Genomic DNA, 11008 nt, shown 5'->3' with positions numbered 1-11008 from the left:
CCAAAATTTAAATTCCGAAGAACAGAATTTAAAAAAAAAAAAAAAAATTTTTTAAATATATATATATATTTTTTTTTATCACTTTAAATGTCTTTTACGGTCACATTATTCAATGCATCCTTGTTGAACAAATGTATTAATTTCTTTACAAAACAAAATCTTAGTAACTTCAACAGTGTACATGGAAGGAGGGAGCTTCATAGAGACTTGCTATATAATGTAGGCTAATAAACAACCACCCAGAACACCTTCGCGATACCCCGTCATGCAAAATTTATGCAAATAGTTTTGTCTCCTAACAGATCACCAAACACTTGCTACCTTGCATCACTTTTTCCACTGTTTCATAGATTTGTGCGTTGCCATGGAGACTCTCTATATGGTTTCAGAAATGTTCTCTATAGCCTTGTTGAACCACGTTTTTTTCTTTTTGAAAACATGCACAGGTTTGAATAGAGAAATGTAGCCTTTGGTTTGGCTCTTCTGCCGTTCTTGGCTCTTTGAGCCTTTTGTTTGCCTCTTACTCCTCGCAGTGTGTCCAAGTCAGATCTAAGCATGTTTGCAGACTGAATGCTGGCAGGCCTGTTTGGCTGATAAAATCCTCTCCTGCATTACAGGCTGTGAGAAACCAAAGCACAATTACATTAGTGAATAGTTCTTGGGTCCATATTTCTGTGGTTTTAAAGGGGTCATATGATGTTGCTAAAAAGAACATTATTTTGTGTATTTGGTGTAATGAAATGTGTTTATGCGGTTTAAAGTTAAAAAAACACATTATTTCCACATACTGTAAATTATTGTTTCTCCTCTATGCGTTATGCAAATTTTCCCAGATCGTGACGTAGGTATGTGGGGGCGTGTTAGAACGAGCCGTTTTAGGTAGGCGTGACTGACTCTTAACTTTTATAAAGAATATCTCTTTGGATTTGAGACTTTAGTCTTTGCAACTTTACAGATCTTCTTTATGCACCAAGAGCTTGTAACACTCCAAAGAGAAAGGAAAAATTGAAATCGCATCATATGACCCCTTTCATTTCGGTTTGAACTTGGCTTATGATGTTTTTCTAGAAATATTAGAATGAGTATTTTTCAGGTTGTATATCCCACTAGCAAACTTTTGGTAGGGTTGCCACAACCAGGGTCGGAAATGAATGGTGCCACCAAAATGTCCCCCAAAAAATAGGCACAATTAATCTGAATCTATTATGGAAGTCACAATTAAAGTGACGTGAAAATTAATGAAAAGTGTCAATTACATTAGATTTAGATGGGCATCAGTGATTATAATGGGATTTTTTTGTGAGAGTGCAGAACTCGTGCTAGACTGAAGTCATGGAACATTCTTTGCTCTTGGTCTGTGTATTATTTATTCTCAGTTTGAATAACGTTTGTTTTTAATGCTACTAAAATAACCAGTGTGAAATCTTGATTTTCTAATGCATAAAAAGCTTAATACTAATTCTTAAACGGTTTGATAAAGTCATTATTGTATTATATAACACACGGCGGGCTAGAGTGAGCAGAGGCGGGCGGGCTTGAGAATGGCGTGGCCGGCGGGCTTGCGGCAACCATATGTGACGATGCTACTAAAATAACCAGTGTGAAATCTTGATTTTCTAATGCATAAAAAGCTTAATACTAATTCTTAAAGGTTTGATAAAGTCATTATTGTATTATATTAGAAAAGTGTTGAATAGACCTTACAATAAAAGTAACTTGAGAATAATATTTTTATTGAATGCTACTAAAATAACCAGTGTGAAATCTTGATTTTCTAATGCATAAAAAGCTTAATACTAATTCTTAAACGGTTTGATAAAGTCATTATTGTATTATATGAGAAAAGTGTTGAATAGACCTTACAATAAAAGTAACTTGAGAATAATATTTTTATTCAACAGAATTTATTGCACATGAACTTTTAAGGCTTCAATGTGGCCATAACATTGTTTTCAGGAGCTGCATCTGTGGCATTTAGGTATATTTACATAGATTGTTCAGAGGAGGCATGAATGCATTTACACTGCAATACAATTAGAATTACATAAGTAATGCTGGGAGATTAATGCAGTGGTTCTCAAACGCCTCCTTTAAACCTTTAAAAATGAAAATTCTGTCATTAATTACTCACCCTCATGTCATTCCAAACCTGTAAGACCTTCGTTCATCTTCGGAACACAACTTAAGATATTTTTGATGAATTCCGAGAGCTCTCTGACCCTCCCATAGACCGCAAGGGTCCTACCACGATCAAGGCTCACAAACAAAGCAAGGACATGATCGAAGGACATGATTTAATGAAGGACGTTAAAATAATCCATGTGACATCAACCGTAATTTTACAAAGCTATGAGAATACTTGTGGGTGGAGATCTGGGTAAATGGAATAATTTTAACACATTATTTTTTCATAATTAATCACACCAAATTAACACGCTAAATTGACAGTCCTAAAATAAACAGAAATGCCATGCCAGATGCAGGTTCTGTTCCACCAAGATGGATTTTGTTGATAAAATTTGGTTGGTAACAGTCTATAGTATTAGTATTCTGATTTATTGAAGTAGTTTGTTTAATTTAAGTGTTTGACATAAAATATACCATAAATGCATTTAATAAGGTAATTTCTGTTAAAAAAATGCTCCCAGAAATCACTTCTAGGGGGCAAATATTATCCCTTTAATGGAAAGTAAATTTTTGGCCCTGGTCACACCTATAGAGTGTTTTTGATGAAGTCTTGTCCTCTTCTGTTGAAGGTCTGAAAGCAATTAATAAGGATGGAAGAGGACTGACACGCTACTAAACACATGAGGTTCTCCAGAGCAATGTTTTAAAACCGACAAAGTGTTTACACACTCCAAGAAGTCAATCTACTGGCTTACGTATATGTATAGTAAAGTGTTTCAGCTGAAAGAATGACACTCATGACCTTTACGCATTTCAAAAATTGCTCGCATTGTCCTGTTCAGAACTCATTTTGTAGAGCGTTCTGCTCAAATGAGTTGAAGATTAGAATACCGTGATTGAAGCGCTCTCAAATGAGACGGCCGCATCTCTACCCCCTTCCGCCTCTTTGTGCAAGTGTGAAATTTCCTTCCTGCGAGTGCGTCCGAGTCGCTAATGAGTGCAGTGTCGAGGAAACGGACAACATTTGGGGCCCTACAATTATTTTCCATTTGTTTAGCACTCAGGGAGCGAAGCCTCTTGTGAGTGAGACTGCTAATGGCTAGAGACAAGAGGAGCGAGATGTCAAAACCCAACTGTTAGCTTTTCACATTCCATCCTTTCAGTGCTCGGCAGCCCAGCTGAGCCTTTTGGCCTGAACCTTCGTTATTATGCATAGCTTCCTCTTTTCCATCGTCTGCCTCATCTTTTTTTTTCCCACCCCAAGAGTTTCTTTTTTCAGCCCGACTCTGAGTTTGTGTGTGTGTTGAGACTTTGGGCAGTTCATAAGGTTTTCTTTAAGCCTCGTTCTTCACTCGTAATGTGAAGGCAGTTGCTCGTTTTATGCCAGTAAAATGACCGTCTTCTGCTGAAACAGTTGCATGACATTAGCATGGAGAGATCAAGAAATTCTATAACACTTGAAGTTGTCCATTAGCATTCCCATTCATCTCAATGGACTCCACATAAGTATGCAAACTACACACAGCTTTGCTCAGTTTTTTTCCCCTGCTAAATTATGTAGTTGCAGCATCTACCAGCAGGGAATAACCTATTCACGCTAAACCATGACCGCTTGGGAGAGATTATTGCTAATAGTGACCACAGACGGGGCGCTGCTGAAGACTTCTGGATTGTAAAGAAAGTCAATGAGTCATTGAATTATTCACTCAACCAATTTATTAAAAACATTCAATCATTCGTTAAGTAACGCCACTACTGAGACTTTGTTTGGAAGTATTTCAGTTGGCAAACCAGAAATAAGTAATATATTTACAATTTACAAAAGTTTGAGGGGCTACAAAAGATTTCCGTTTCAAATGTGGTTCTTATGGACATCAAAGAGTCCTGAAAAAAGATGTAGGTTTCCAAACTGGTAATAATCTGAAAAGTTTCTTGAGCAGCAAATGAGCATGTTAGAATGATTTTTGAAGATCATGTCACACGAAAGATGTGACATGATAATGATGCTGAAAATTCAGCTTTGCATCACAGGAATAAATTACATTTTAAAATAGAGAAGAGCCGTTTTAAATTGTAATAAAATTGTAATAATATTACAATGTTTTTAATGTATCCAATAAATGCAGCCTTGGTGAACATAAGAGTCTTCTTTTAAACACATTCAAGACTTCTTTCAAAAACATTCAAATCGTACCAACCCCAAGTTTTTTTTTATTGTATATTTATTATAGATTAGATCAAATTAAATAAATATATTCACATATAATGTTATTTATGTATTTTTATTTATTTATTTAGTTAGTGGTTATTAATACTAAATTCTGTCTTGCAGTCTCTTTTGGATGCTTAGATAAATTAAATATGTTCACGTATAATTTTATTTATTTATTTATTTCTGTATGTATGCATGCATGTAGTCATTAATACATTATTTTGTCTTGCAGCCTCTTCTTGATGCTTTGGCAGATCTACCCGAATGGTATGAAGTCAAAAGCATGCAGGCTAACTGGATTGGAGACTGCTCAGGCTGCTTTTTCAACCACATATTGAAGGTACTGAATGCTTCATCTATGAAATACACTTACAGCTCTTGTGCATCCAGACAGGATTTGGTTTTTATCAGCTTCGCAGCTCTTTCAGAGCTGTATTTACTGCTAACTGCTCACACAGCACTTTCTATGAAATGATGAATTTCCATGCTGGCATATGAGCGTGTGCATTTCATCAGGTTTGATTCAGAGTTTGGCTGCAGGCCGTGTACTGTGTGTCCAGCTTTGTTTCTTCGAGTCTGTTGTGGGAGGATATTTGTGCTTATTAAATCATAATTTGATTTCCAGCACAGAGAGAGTGTCCGTTTGCCAGAATCGGTGTATCTGTTGCATCTCTGTTTGTCAGGTGGATGGTCGTGAATCAGGAGAGGTGTTGTCTGCTACACTTGTTCTCCAGAGGCTGTGTTCGGAGCGGCTTATGTCTCAGTCCTGCCCTCCCACCGGCTGTTGCACGGCTCCAGTGCCCTCAAAACAGCTCTGCTCAGAGCCCTGAGACCCGGCAGAGGTGAGAATCACACACACACACAGACACACACACAGACACAGACACACAGACACAGACACACACACACCTGAAGGCACAGATATTAGATGCTTGAGAAGTGATTCTCTCAGGAACATCATCTATGGAAACTGAAGGGGTTCAACAGGGTTTAATAGTGAAACATATTCCATCAGCACTTTTAAAGTTTTACGGCAAAATATTTTTTTACTGAAACCGAAATTACAGTTTTCCAAAACCAAAACAAAACAAATAGTTTATTTAATAATTCATTAATTAAATGTATTTAATCATCAACAGTTGTATAAACATTTAAAGTGCACATAAGGCAGTTTTTTGATGTCACATTTTTAATAATAGAATTATGTTTCTACTCAATTTGTTGTTGAAATATAGGCATTTAAATGGTGGCTGTAACACAAATTTGTTTTCATGACAGATTTATTCAAACATACATTAAATAATGACGTAAAAATATAATGAATATATAAAATAGTGCATACACTACCGGTCAAAAGATTGGGATCATTAAGATTTTTGAAAAAAATCTCTTATGCTTGCAGGAATAAATGACATTTTAAAAATATATTCAAAATAGAAAACTGTTTCAGCCAAAAAAAATTTGACTGCTGAAATTTTGTTGCATCACTAGCTTATATTTTATAAAGTTACTTACATGAAGATGACAGTAAAGAATGAATGCATGTCATGAAGATGTACAGATGCATTAATATATTGTTTTTGTGGTGTGTAGGTGTGTTTTAACTCTCCGGGCTCTGGTGGTTAGTTGTTGATTTTGTGGTCTCGCACCAAACCCTGAAATAACTGTGAACCCCAAAGGCTTTGGAAGAGGACAGATTTCGGTTAATGAGATCTCAGATTCAGCCTTAGTTACCAGCGCTGGTTGATTGACCTTTGACTCCTGCTTGCGCAGACAGCCTGACTGAGGTCACGGCCCTTAATGTGTTCACCAGCCGCGAGGTTCCAGTGGTGATCTTCGGCAAGAATGAGTTCGACGGACATCTGGACACTGTGATAGGTGAGAAGATGCTTCTCTGTGTGTGTGTGTGTGTGTGTGTGTGTGAAGGGAGGATCTCTGTAAATCTTTAGTTTGTTAATGCAGTACATTCAGAATGCATTGGGATTTTATCCAGCAGAGACAGCAGTGTCATTACATTTTGTATGCGAGTGAATTTCTTAAGGAGAATCTACAGAATGCATCAGGGAACGCTCTAGTTATTTTCCAGTGTTTTTACGCATATACTATAGACACCTCATTAAACAATTTCCCAGCATGCTGTACTCCAGCATCAAGGATTTCTGTAAGAGCTCTTCAGCCTCATGTACAGTTGCCCCAAAAAGTATTTAGACACTTATAGCATGCTTAAAAATGTCTGAAAGTCGATGACATGATGCTCATTGAAATGTTTCATTCATATAATGAATACACTCAAGAAAATGTTTTTAAATTCTGATTTAGAGAAAATATCGAGAAGCTTTATCCAACCTGAAATTGTAATGGAATTAAAATCCCGACATTCTTATATGTAATATACTGTTGGAATAAAAAGTAGTTTTCTTTTAAAATGTTATTCATATTTGAAAACAATTTCTCCACCAAGCCAGTGCAGGGTTGTTTAGTCGTAATGATTTTGTTTCACAGATAAGACAAACACAAAACAATACATTTTTTGAAATACATAAATATGAATAATGTTTTCTATATTAAATATAGTATATACAAATATTTGTTAAATTGAGTTTTTATGACATTGCGAGAGTAATTCAGGTTTTCAAATGGTAAACCCTAAGAATGCTCTTTATAATTCAAAGAAATCATATTTATTTACTCCGACAGTAGAAATAATTGTATATATTTTAAATTAATGATTAAGACGCAAACACTCACATGTATGCAGTGTTTAAGGATATTTTTTCTTAATGGTTACACTGATTGACATCATATAAAGTCTTGTGTTTTGTGTAAACTGTAAATTTCAGTATAAAGTTGTGCAACCAACATGAATGCAAATATTATGTTTCTGCTAACTTGACATTCATTTTGACCCACAAATGCTGTTGCATTAGATTAGAAATTAGATTTAAAAAGTATTAAACCAAATGACACGTACAAACTTGTATTTACACTTGGCTACGTTTTCTCAGACACACATTTATGTGGCCAATAGTGTATGAAACTAACATTAACAATCAGATTGCTATTTGATGAGTAAAAATGCATGAAGTGACCCTTAAACCGGGCCTTAGGTGAAGGATCCAGTCCTAAATTTAACACCGGTGTCCTGCAGAGGAACTCTAAACAACCACAAAAAGTCACACTTCTTGCATTTATCATTAGATATATAAAACTAGTTTTCTTTCAAACTACTTTTTAATTCTGTATTCTTAATAACAGGCATCCCAGAGAGCAGTGAGGAGGACGCAGAGTTGGCTCGGTCTCTGGGTTTGAGCTGGAACTCTGTTCTGAAGACAGAAGAAGACGGAGTGCAGACTCTAATAAACTCAGATGAGGTAAACTCACCATCACGATTAAACATGAGAGCAGAGGTTAACCAGCTAACCGGTTACACATCCTGATCATCTCATCCGCTGTATGAGGAACGCTGGTGGATACCTCACTAGTACCAAGTTACGTGACTGGCTGATCTCGAGGCAGCGCTACTGGGGCACACCCATTCCCATAGTGCACTGCAGCGCATGCGGGCCTGTGCCAGTTCCAGTGGAGGAGCTGCCAGTCATGTTACCTAAAGTACCGTCCCTCTCAGGGAAAGGGGCGTCGCCCTTAAAGACGGCACAGGATTGGCTGAGATGCCGCCAAGACATATGTACTGCTGCTGCTCCGAAGAGCCATGTGAACTGCATGTATTACTATCTATGTGTGACTGGGCTACCACGCCGACCGGCTTAATGCTAGTGGCCTATGACTATGTGAGCCTGGGCTACCACGCCGACCGGCTTAACGCTAGTGGCCTATGGCTATGTGAGCCTTGGCTACCACGCCAACAGGCTTAACAATAGTGGCCTATGACTATGTGAGCCTGGACTACCACGCTGACCGACTTAACTCTAATTCAATGCGCACTATGTGTAATGTTTAATTAACAAAATGGATATACGTTGTAATCCGATAGATAAGACCCCAGCACCCACCTGAGCAAATATCATAATTTAGTCATTTGATAACTGCTGTTACTTTCTCCACTTCATGTTTTGCTTTGCTTTTTGTTTATTGTTTTGCTTTGTTTCCCTTTTTTTTGCTTAGTTACGTTCTTGCTTGATTTTTTTTAGTTTTGTTTGTTTGTTTTTTTAGTTTTGCTTTTTTTGTGTTTCTTTGTTTTGCTTTACTTTTTTGCTTAGTTATTGTTTTTTGACTTTTTTGTTTTGTTTTGTCTTTGTATTGTTTTTTTGTTTGTTTTTTGTTTAGCTTTTTGCCTTGCTTTTTGTTTTTTGCTTTGTATGTTTTGTTTTGTTTTATATTTTTTGTTTTGTTTTGAATTGAACAAGGACAGTACATACATAGAACACACTGAACACAGTGAATTCGAACCTGCATCCCTCATTTGAGCACCAAGGAGCTGTCTGGACCATGTGCACTGATCACTAGGCCTTTTCTCAAAGGAAATTTCTTCTCAGATTTAGAGGTATGACAGTTTGGTTTCTTTGATGCAAGTCGGAGAAAAAATTTAACTCTGAGAAAATCAAAAGTGTTTGATAAGAGTTTCGTCTGGTGGCATTGTAATATAAGTGGAACCCTTTTCTTCCATTATCTGAGTCTTTGTACTCCTACTCTGTCATGTGAAATAATGGCAGACTCCACCAGAACTCATTGTCTCAGATCTCATCAAAACAGAGCCTAGTTCAGACCCAGCCAGACTAAAGTGGCTTGTTTCTGGAAGCTCTTGTCCCCTGGAGGCTACAGGGATCATTACCACTGAGTCATGGAGGTGGTGAAGATGTGTGGACAGATAGCACCTCCTCACTGGGAAGGGTATTAATAGACCAGACCCTCTCTGACCATGAAGCGCACTAATGCTGTCTGAGCCGCTGAAAGCTGATGACATTTTTACAAAAATCCTCTGTCGGATAGACACATGAATGGAGAGACAAAATAGCAGCCTGATTTCATACATTTGTAAAATATCCACTCTGCATACACAGACACAGAAATGTGGATCAGTAGAGGTCGAACATTATGGGTTTTTAGTGGCTGATGCCAATATCTATAAAGCAGGGTGGCAGATGGCTGATTTGATGCTGATATTTATAATGACAATTCTAGAATTTTAAAAAGAGAGGCAACCAAGAGGCCAAAATGTGCATTTGGGGACCAAATTTGAATTGAAATGAATATAAGAGCTAATACTAATTGCTTCCTTTTTTAAGCAAGACAAGATGAACAATTTTAAGTAAACAATTTTAAGTTACAAAAAATGTTCATAGGCCCATTTCCAAGTCTACAATTAATACAATTATTCTAAAAGGTTTGTATTCATATGCACATTTAAAATGTACAGTTTCTCTCTTATGAAAATATTAACAGATTAACAATTAGGGATGCACAATATATTCTTACTATATTGGTTATCTACTGATATCAGCACATTTTAAATGTATTGTAATAGGCCATTATTGGATATTTATCTGGCAATTTTGGATATAAATTTTTTCCACCTATTTTAAGATTTAAATCATCATCCAGCCCTCTACGAACATAAATATTTTTACAATATATACAGTAGACAATCCACAATGGACCAAGCTCTTATATGTTTTGTTCTGCTTTATGGCCTTGGCTGCCTTCAGAAATTTGAAGAAGTGATTGAAATTATGTGTTAATGAGTCACAGGTCTGTCCAGCCACTGATGAAATACTGCAACAGCTGTAGAAATTAGGGCAGGTGCTTTGCTGTGTTGCATCAGAAGTATTGTAGTAGTCTAGTTTTGGACTTGAATCTGGATGCCCTTAATAAAGTTTTAGCGATTTTTTGAAATTTAAAGAACTTAGTTTAGTTAAGTATTTAAACTATTTGCAATTCAAGGCGTGTACGTTTTTGTAATGGAGAATACCACCCAAAACATATTAAAAACACAGTAACACTTTAGTATTGTCAACAGAAACAGAAAGCGAACTAAAACAGACCATAACCATGTCATTACTCCCCCCTCCCAGAAGGCGCGTCCCGCGCCGTGACAATACCACCAGGGAGGAGGGGTGGGCGCCCTGGAGGCTGGTACAAGGCCTTAGCCGGCTCGGCCACGGGTATATGCCCCCCCCCCCAAAAAAAAATTTTCTTGGGGAAAACTGGGAATCCTGGGGGGCGGCGCTCTGGAGGAGCGGGCACTTGAGGGTGTTCTAGAGGAGCGGGTGCTGGAGGGCGCTCTGGAGGAGCGGAGTTCTCTGACAAGGAGGCTCAGGAGACGAAGGAGGGGTAGCGGCGAGCCCGCAGAACTCCCACGCATACTCCACAAACGGGAGATCCAGGCGAGCTAGGGCGGCGAACCGAGCGGCAACTTCCATGGCCGCAGAGAGAAATAGGAAAACAAAAACTTTCAAAAACGGAAAAGAAACACGGGGAGGAGAGGCGCCGCTCACTCTTTGCGGGTCCGCTAATCTGTCATGGTTTGCTGCTGGCTTGGAATGAAGCACACGACAAAGGAACAGAGTAAACGGGGTATTTAATAATAAATCCAGGAGAACATCCAACTTACAGCAACAAAAATCCAAATCAATAGTGGACAAAGGACCAGGGGAGAACAGGGCGGATCAGGGAGCTCCGGGAGCCATGGCGGATCCTCCGTGGCCTTAGCCG

General features: G+C 37.8%; 1 pseudogene; it reads left to right on the top strand.

The window, feature by feature from the left end:
- The window catches only part of LOC107756906 (probable leucine--tRNA ligase, mitochondrial), a 43386-nt pseudogene extending 35610 nt beyond the window's left edge, over positions 1-7776 (top strand).
- The last annotated feature ends 3232 nt before the right edge of the window (positions 7777-11008 follow it).

Source organism: Sinocyclocheilus rhinocerous, unplaced genomic scaffold (assembly GCF_001515625.1).
Source record: "Sinocyclocheilus rhinocerous isolate Xijiao unplaced genomic scaffold, SAMN03320098_v1.1 scaffold1585, whole genome shotgun sequence".
In the NCBI taxonomy this organism is placed as follows: Eukaryota; Metazoa; Chordata; class Actinopteri; order Cypriniformes; family Cyprinidae; genus Sinocyclocheilus; species Sinocyclocheilus rhinocerous.
Note: the sequence above shows the minus strand (reverse complement) of the source record. Positions and strands in the feature narration are given on the sequence as shown.